Raw genomic sequence first — 9,501 nt, 5'->3', positions numbered from 1 at the left:
AGTTAGCAGGAAAGGTCAAAGCAGTTGAGGGACAAATATTTCATCTTAACAAGTGGGGCAGAAGTTGCATCCCTTCTGTTCACATTCCATTGATGAGAACTTCCACAAAAAGGAATGTATAGGTGCACGAAGAGCTGGTGAATACAGTCCCCACCTGGGAAACTACATTCTAACTACATATAACTGTGGAGGAAGAAGATTTGGTAGGCAAATGACAATTGCTACCACAGTCTGCCCCTCTGGCTAGCAAATTCCCATCCTTCCCAGACATAGAACATATGTCTATGTCCTTTCCCAAGGGAGGCAACCACCTACATCCAACTTAAAATTCCAGGATCTTTAAGCATAGCTCAACCCTTTTGATTGCGTCCAAATGTGGCTCTTTATAGTCTAGTGAACCATGACGGTAAGATGCCCAATAGCCAATAGTGGAGCAAGAACAACGTAACTTCCATCAAGCCCCCACTGGAAAAAAGGAGGAATGGAAAACACAGCAATCACTTTCACAGAAATGATTGAATCCTGATAGGCATGAATTGGAAATGCGCCCTGCTCTCAGAGTGGAAAATTTTCATGGTTAGTCCGGCTGCCTCCGGTATGTTAATAACTCCCTGGCCCGCTGGAAATAACTCCTCAGTCTACAGTCGTCTGAGGCACTAGCTTTGCCCTCAGGAAGTACTATGGTTTAAATGTTTGTCCCCTCCAAATCTCATGTTGAAATATGATTCCCAATGTTGGAGGTGGGGCCTGGTGGGAGGTATTTGGGTCATGGGGGCAGATCCCTCATGGATGTCTTGGTGCCGTCCTCACAACAATAATGAGTTTTCATTCTAAGTTCAGGCAAGATCCGGTCATTTAAAAGATTATGGTACCTGCCCCCCTCTCTCTCTTGCTCTCACTTTTGCCATGTGATGCACCTGCCTCCCTTCGCCTTCTTCCATGATTGTGAGCTTCCTGAGGCCCTCAACAGAAGCAGATGCCAGCACCATGTTTCCTGTACAGCCTGCAGAACTGTGAGACAATTAAACCTCTTTTCTTCATAAATGACCCAACCTCATGTATTTATAGCGACACAAAAAGCGAACTAACACAGGGAGATATCTCCTGATCCATGATCTTCCTTGGCCATATCTAATGTGACATTAGGGCGTCAGATGCAGTGGTTCATGCCTGTAATCCCAATACTTTGGGAGGTTGAGGCAGGAGGATCACTTGAGCCCAGGAGTTCACGACCAGCCTGGGCAACATGGCAAGACCCCGTCTCTACAATGAAATGAAATGAAATGAAATGAAGTGAAATGAAATGACCAGGCATGGTGGTACATGCCTGTGGTCCCAGCTACTTTGGAGACTGAAGCAGGATAATCAGTTGGGCCTGGGAGGTTGAAGCTGCTGTGAGCTGTGATTGCACCACTGCACTCCAGCATGGATGACAGAGTGAGACCCTATCTCAAAAAAAATTTTTTTAAGTGGCATCAGGGCCAGGCATGGTGGCTAACACCTATAATCCAACACTTTGGGAAGCCAAGGTGAGCAGATCATTTGAGGTCAGGAGTTCAAGACAAGCCTGGTCAACATGGTGAAACCCCATCTTTACTAAAAATACAAAAATTAGCCAGGTGTGGTGGCACATGCCTGTAGTCCCAGCTACTCGTGGCTGAGGCAGGAGAATCACTTGAACCTGGGAGGTGGAAGTTGTAGTGAGCTGAGATCACGCCACTGCACTCCAGCCTGGGCAACAGAGCAAGACTCCATCTCAAAAAAAAAGGGGGGGGGCACATCGGGAAGCTTGTCTGTCCCTCTGGTGGGCTGTACAGCTTTGGCAGCCCATTTCTTGCTGGTAAAAGTTTGAGGCCTAAGACTTGCTTTTGAGGCCTGTACAAGTTCCTAGGTTGTTTTTTTGTTGTTGTTGTTGTTTGTTTTCTGAGACAGGATCTTGCTCTGTCACCCAGGCTGCAGTACAGTGGCATGATCACGGCTCACTGCAGCCTCAACCTCCCAGACCCAAGCGATCCTTTCACCTCAGCCTCCTGAGTAGCTGGACCACAGGCCTGTGCCACCATACCTGGCTCATTTATTTCATTTTAATTTTTGTAGAGATGGGATCTCCCTATGTTGCCTAGGCTGGACAGTTGCTGGCATTTTCAGGCCCTGCTCCTGGTATTTTATTTCCAGTCAGTTCCAAATTCTTTACTTCCTTGTCTGATTCAAGCTTATTTTTCAGCCTAATTGAGGGTTACCTTGAAGTGATTTGAAATAGGCTCCCGTAGGAGAGGACCATCCTTGATTTGAACTTTGCCGTAAGGCTGGATTCTTCTGATTACCCAAGAAGTCTCAAAGGACCCTTGAGAACAGTTTTCAGCAAAAAATTTTACCTCCTATGATTTGAATATTGAATTGGTTGCCATTTCCAGCCCTGTAAAGTCCCAATATCTCTTGTGCTGTCCGATGTGGTGGCCTCTAGCCACCCATGTCTGGTGAGCACTAGACATATGACTATCTGAACTGAGAAGTGCTATAAGTATAAAATACGTACAGAATTTCAAACACTACAGGAAACAAAGTAAAATATCTTATTAATAATATTTGTATTGATTCTTTTTTCAAATTGTATTATTTTTGACATGCTGGGTTAAATATACTACTAAAATTAATTTATGGCTGGGCCTGTAATCCAAACACTTTGGGAGGTCAAGATGGGTGGATCACCCCGACTCTTCTAAAAATACAAAAATTAGCCAGGTGTGGTAGCACGTGCCTATAATCCCAGCTACTCAGGAGGCTGAGGCAGGAGAATCACTTAAACCCAGGAGGCAGAGGTTGCAATGAGCTGAGATCACACCACTGCACTCCAGCCTGGGTGACCGAGCAAGACTCCGTCTCAAAAAATAAAAAAAACATTAATTTACCTATTTATTTTTACTTTTTAAAATATGACTGCTGACAACTTTTAAATTACATACATGGCTCACACAATATTTCTAAGAGAAGTTCATATACAAACAGACAATGGTCAGATTATATTTAATTTTTATTTTTTTAGACAGAGTCTCATTCTGTCACCCAAGCTGAAGTGCAGTGGCACAATTACGGCTCACTGCAGCCTCAACCTCCTGGGCTCAAGTGATCCTCCCACCTCACCCCCAAGTAGCTGTAACTACAGGCACACACCAACTAATTATTGTATTATTGTTACAGACGACGGAGTTTCACCACTTTGCCCAAGCTGGTCTCGAACTCCTAGGCTCAAGCAATTCACCCACCTTGGACTCCCAAAGTGCTGGGATTACAGGCATGAGCCACTGTGCCCAGCAGTCAGACTATAGTTAACAATAAAACTCTGACCCACAACCTCTGCAGCAATTGGACCAGAAACGTTGTAACTTGGTCAATGCCATCTTCCCAATTTTTCCTACCCCCAAAAAACAGAAACAGTTCAGGAATCCCCCCTACCTTTTTGTGTTCTGAGAAAGGGTTAATTGCAAAGGACCACTTTGCTCTTGCATATTCCAACATAAGACCTGCCTCCACCCTTCCTCAATGATTCCTTTGTTTTTATAAAGCCCCAAATATTAACCCTCCTGTTAGCGATGTTCATGAATGGATGCTCTCCCGCTTGCAACAGTCTGAATCAAATCATCCCCTTATTTTTCTGGAGCATTCTGCTTTCATGTATCACCACCCACTATGTGACCACGAAATTAGAGCCACATTATTTTCTATTTGTTACGATAGCACCCCACTTCTGATACGAATTTCTGAACTAATCAGAGCAAATGCTGGCAGCTGTATAAAGAGACCTCAGACTGCAATGTTCACATAAAAATCCAAGGCGTCTTTAAGCAGGTCATGCAGGGCCAATTTTTCTTTTCCATAAAAAATGGAAGTTCGGCTGGGCACAGTGGCTCATATCTGTAATCCCAGCACTTTGGGAGGCCATGGCAGGAGAATTGCTTGAGCCCAGGAGTTCGAGACTAGTCTGGGCAACATGAGAAGATACTGTCTCTATAAAAAAAAGAAATAGAAGTGGAAGTTCCAAACATCTCACTCACTCATGAGTTCATTGGTAAGAACTTAATCACACAGCCTTATCTGGCTGCAAAGAAGTCTGGGAAATGTGGTCCCTTGCTGGGAAACCAACCTCAGCTACATGTCTATAGCTGAGAAATGCAGTTCTTCACTGGGCAACCTATCTATAACTATAGAAGAGGAGGAGAACAGATTTTTTTTTTTTTGAGGTCTCAATAAAAAGAAGAAAGAGGAAAAAAAGATAATCTTTAAGGTAATGGTGGTAGAAGATCCTAGGAAGACAATTTTGGACCAGAAGTAAAAGGCAGCAAGTCCAGGCTGGAATAGGTCAAAAGACTCTGGAAAAGATGTCCAAGAAAATGAAGTAGTGTATCTAAATATCTGATGTGTCTAAATATCTAGAGATGATATTTAGGCAGTTTATAGAAAGTGGGCATTATTCATTCAGCAACTATTTATTGAGCATCTATTATACGTGAGGCACTATTCTAGGTGCTGGGAAACAAAACAGCATACAAATACCAAAATCATTGTTTCAGGGATCTTATAACCTAGTGGAAATCTAGTTGGTATTGCATTTTCGATAAGTACACAGAAAACTAGCAAATGTTTACCCCATTTACCCCAACCTGGAGGCAACTACTTTCACCTCTTTCAGCTGGTTCTTTCAGTATTGCTGTATTCCTAAATTAACATGATTCCATTGCCACTTGTGATTTTTCCTTTTTTCCTCCATTGCATTATCTGTTGAGTTTTCAAATGAAAGATTAGGATTTTGCTCTGTTTTATCTTCTTGGTCATCATCACATATGTGAGTCCTTCACCTCCCCCCAGCCTCCCAAAATAGTTAATTATAAAGTTGGTTAGATAAATGTTTAAATTGTAACTTTATTGTGACTATGTAAACACTTTTAATGGCAAGTCATATACTAAATTGTAACTATTTCAGTTTTCCTGTGCAGGTTTTTGTTTTTGTAGTCTTAAAGCTTACAAAGTCTTTCCCGGACAATTTTCACCTTACTGTTATTTATCTTTCAAATTCTAGTGTAAATGTCACATTTTCAGAGAAGCCCTGAAGCATCCTTTTCTCCTACCCACAACTCTTCCCCATTCCCTTGTTTTAGAACATTTCGTGCTGCCATAACATTGCCACAAACTGGGTAATTTATAAAGAAAATTGATTGGCTGGGCACGGTGGCTCACACCTGCAATCCCAGCATTTTGGGAGGCTGAGGCAGGCGGACCACCTGGGGTCAGGAGTTTGAGACCAGCCTGACCAACATGGAGAAACCCCATCTCTACTGAAAACACAAAATTAGCCAGCCGTGGTGGCACATGCCTGTAATCCCAGCTACTCTGGAGGCTGAGGCAGGAGAATCGCTTGAACCTGGGAGGCAGAGGTTGCGGTGAGCCGAGATCGCGCCATTGCACTCCAGCCTGGGCAACAAGAGCAAAACTCCCTCTCAAAAAAGGATATAATAAATAAATAAATAAATAAATGTATTTCTTACAGTTCTGGAGGCTGGCAAGTTCAATATCAAGGTGCTGGCATCTGACAAGGGCTTTCTTGCTGCATCATCATAAGGCAAAGGGAAAGAGGGTGAGAGAAGGTGAAAGAGAGCATAAGCAAGAGCATGCGCGCGTGTGTGTGTGTATGTGTGCGTGTGTGCGTGCCTGCACACACATCGGAAGAAAGAGCCAAACTCACTTTTATAACCAACCCACTCCTGCAATAGTGACATTAATCCCTTCATAAGGGCCCTGCCCCATAAAGGTCCTACCTCTCAACACTGTTGCATTGGGGATTAAGTTTCTAACACACAAACTCTGGGGCACACATTCAACCCTTAGCATTCACTCACTAGAACAGGTACACCTCTGTTTATTCCTCTTATAAATCTTCACCTATTCTTGCCTAGCACCTATTGTGAGTAATTACTATAAGTCTTCTACTAGGCTGTATGTTCCATGAGGGCAGAGATGGAATCTCTTTTTTCACCCCAGTATTTCCAGTGCTCTCTCAGTAATTTTTTGTTTGTTTTTGTTTTTGAGACCCAGTCTCGCTCTGTTGCCCAGGCTGGAGTGCAGTGGGGCAATCTCGGCTCACTGCAGCCTCCACCCCTGGGGTTCCAGCAATTCTCCCGCCTCAGCCTCCCAAGTAGCTGGGACTACCAGCACGTGCCACCACGCTCGGCTAATTTTTGTACTTTTTTTTAGTGGAGACGGGTTTTCACTGTATTAGCCAGGATGGTCTCTATCTCCTGACCTCGTGATCCACCCGCCTCGACCTCCTAAAGTGCTGGGATTACAGGTGTGAGCCACCGTGCCCAGCCACTCTCTCAGTAATTTTCTATAGACAGAGTTACTTAATGCCCTCCTTAAAAATACAGGCTCGGGGCCAGGCGCAGTGGCTCACGCCTGTAATCCCAGCACTTTGGGAGGCCGAGACGGGCGGATCACGAGGTCAGGAGATCGAGACCATCCTGGCTAACACGGTGAAACCCCGTCTCTACTAAAAATACAAAAAAAAATTAGCCGGGCATGGTGGCGGGCACCTGTGGTCCCAGCTACAGGGGAGGCTGAGGCAGGAGAATGGCGTGAACCCGGGAGATGGAGCTTGCAGTGAGCCGAGATCGCGCCACTGCACTCCAGTCTGGGCGACAGAGCGAGACTTCGTCTCAAAACAAACAAACAAACAAAAAAAAACAGGCTTGAGTCGGGGCAGAAGTGTGGTTACTGATAGTGGGAAAAAAGAAATCTTGCCATAGAAACAGATCTTCATGAACCCTCCCCTGGCCTTTTACATTTTCATAACTACTTATCATTATTATTGTCATTGTTATTATTTTTAGAAATGGGGTGTTCCTCTGTCTCCCAGGCGAGAGTGCAGTAGCGCGATCATAGTTCACTGTAACCTCGAACTCCTGGGCTCAAGTGATCCTCCCACCTCAGTCTCCCAAGTATCTGAGACTACAAGTGCACACCACCTCCCCCAGCTCCATAACTACTTAGTAGCAAAACATCTTGCCACAGAAAAATTGGAGGGTTATTCGCATTATAAAATAATTACATTTCAGAAGGATCACAGTGTCTCCTTAAGTAAAATACGAGCAATTTAAAAAAATAAATAAATCACTAAATACGCTGCCAAAGAAGAAACCAAAAGTTGAAGTATTCACAGAGATGGGATTCATGACTTGCTACTCCAAAATATGGCACCTTGGCATATTAAATATTTTAAGCTGAAGGAATTTGAGAAACAGCACGTGCGGGAAAGGCTCCCTGGCCTTCCCCTGAAGCAGATTATAAGACTCTGACATGAGAGCTGCCCTCCCTCCTCCTGGAGGACAGGAGCATCCTATCTTAAAGATGAAGGGACACAGAAAGGAATCTAACACACAGGCCTTGCTAAATTTCCGCTAGTTTGCTGGACTTCGCTCACATTCTTCCATGACTCTCTTCATCAAACCTAGCATAAAAACACTTGGTTTTAACTGCTTCTTTGGATCTTAATTTCCTTATGAAGGCTCCCATTTCTTGTAAAACGTACATGAAATAAAGTGCGTATTTTTCTCTTGCTAATCTATCTTTTTTTTACAGGGGTCCACCATAGAATCTAGAAGGGCAGATGGAAAAGATATTTTTCCTCCCTTATACTAGCCACTGCTGAGTTGGTATCAAACTGCAATTTAGATAAAGTAAATTTGAATTTACAATGATTTAAGAGCAGACATTTCCATAGCATATATTTAATTTGCCTGTTACTGGCCATGAAGCAAAAATATGGGATTTCCCCATTTCATGCCAGGGTCTTGGCAACCCTGTCCCCTAAATGAATGAATGGAATGGTGGTAATGTCCTGGATTTGAAACTCAAGTTTTCTCGACTTACCCAAACTCACAAGAACCAGATGTACAATTTAGTGTGTCAATTAATTACCTTACACTAAGAAATACAAACTACTCGTTTTTTGCCCTGAAGTCAACCAGAATGTCACTCCAAAATGTGCCACTTTGGCATAAGGATTATTTTAATATTATTAATTTAATTATAGTAGTATTATCTTGGTAATTGAAAAGCAGATCCAGACAGTCCCCAACGATGGTTTGACAAGATTTTTTGACTTTATGATGGTGTGAAAACAACATGCATTCAGTAGAAACCATACTTCAATTACCCATACAGCCATTCTGTTTTTAACTTTCAGTACAGTATTCAATAAATTGCATGAGATATACAACATTTTATTATAAAACGGGCTTCGTGTTAGATGCTTCTGCCCAACTGTAGGCTAATGTAAATATTCTGAGCATGTTTGCAGTAGCCTACTGATGTTTGATAGGTTCCGTGTATTAAACACATTTTCAACTAATAATATTTTATTTTTTCTTTTTTTTTTCTTTTGAGACGCATTCTCGCTCTGTCGCCAGGCCGCAGTGTAGTGGCGTGATCTCGGCTCACTGCAACCTCCGCCTCCTGGGTTGAAGTGGTTCTCCTGCCTCAGCCTCCAGAGTGGCTGGGACCACAGGCGCGTGCCACCACGCCCAGCTAATTTTTGTATTTTTAGTAGGGATGGGGTTTCACCATGTTGGCCAGGATGGTCCCCATTTCTTGGCCTCGTGATCTGCCCGCCTTGGCCTCCCAAACTGTTGGGATTACAGGCGTGAGCCACCGCGCTGGGCCTCAACTAATGACATTTTCAATTTACAATGGGTTTATTGGGATGTAACTCCATCATAAGGAGAATAAGCAGAGGAGCATCTGTACAAAACAAGCTCCCTACCCTTCCACTAGTGCCTAAAAGCAGGACATTTTCAAAAGTGTCCCACCTCATCTCTCTCTACCAGGGACAAAAGTTAATCACCAGAGACAACTTTAGACCCTTATCAGCCAGAGATGGCACTAGAAGAACCTATGTAACACACTTCACTCACTACCTGTAACTATCATTAGTTTCTCATATTTCTACCTTCCCACTCTGCTGCTTTTGGACACCTCAAACTGCTTTCGTCATTTCTCCACAAAGTTGTTGTTCTTCATTGTAAATGCTACGTAATCCCCCATTCTAAGCCACCTCTTCCAGTTACTCTTCCTTGAGTTTTGCCCATATAAGATGTACATGTTACTAAATTTTTCTCTTGCCAATCCGTGCTTTGTGATAAGGGCTCCAGCGGAGAACCTAGAAAGGTACAAGGATTTCTCAAGGAGGACTTGAGACGCGGGTTCCGTTCCTTTCCTTCAGCTCCTCAATTGTAGATTGCATTCAGGTCATTCCCCTCCCGTTACCATGCTCTTTTTTCATTGAGTAGATATATCTGATGGGCCTGGGGTTTTCTCAGGTACATTCCAGGTCCAGGGGAAACACAGTTTCTTTTTTTTAATCGGACAGCCTCCTGAACTAGAAGAGGTTCAGAGCGACTCCCACAGTTTCACTCTTGAACTTGGGTATTTTCCCAAAAAGCTGCTATAGTC

This window comes from Macaca fascicularis, chromosome 9 (genome assembly GCF_037993035.2).
Source record: "Macaca fascicularis isolate 582-1 chromosome 9, T2T-MFA8v1.1".
Lineage (NCBI taxonomy): Eukaryota > Metazoa > Chordata > Mammalia > Primates > Cercopithecidae > Macaca > Macaca fascicularis.
Note: the sequence above shows the minus strand (reverse complement) of the source record.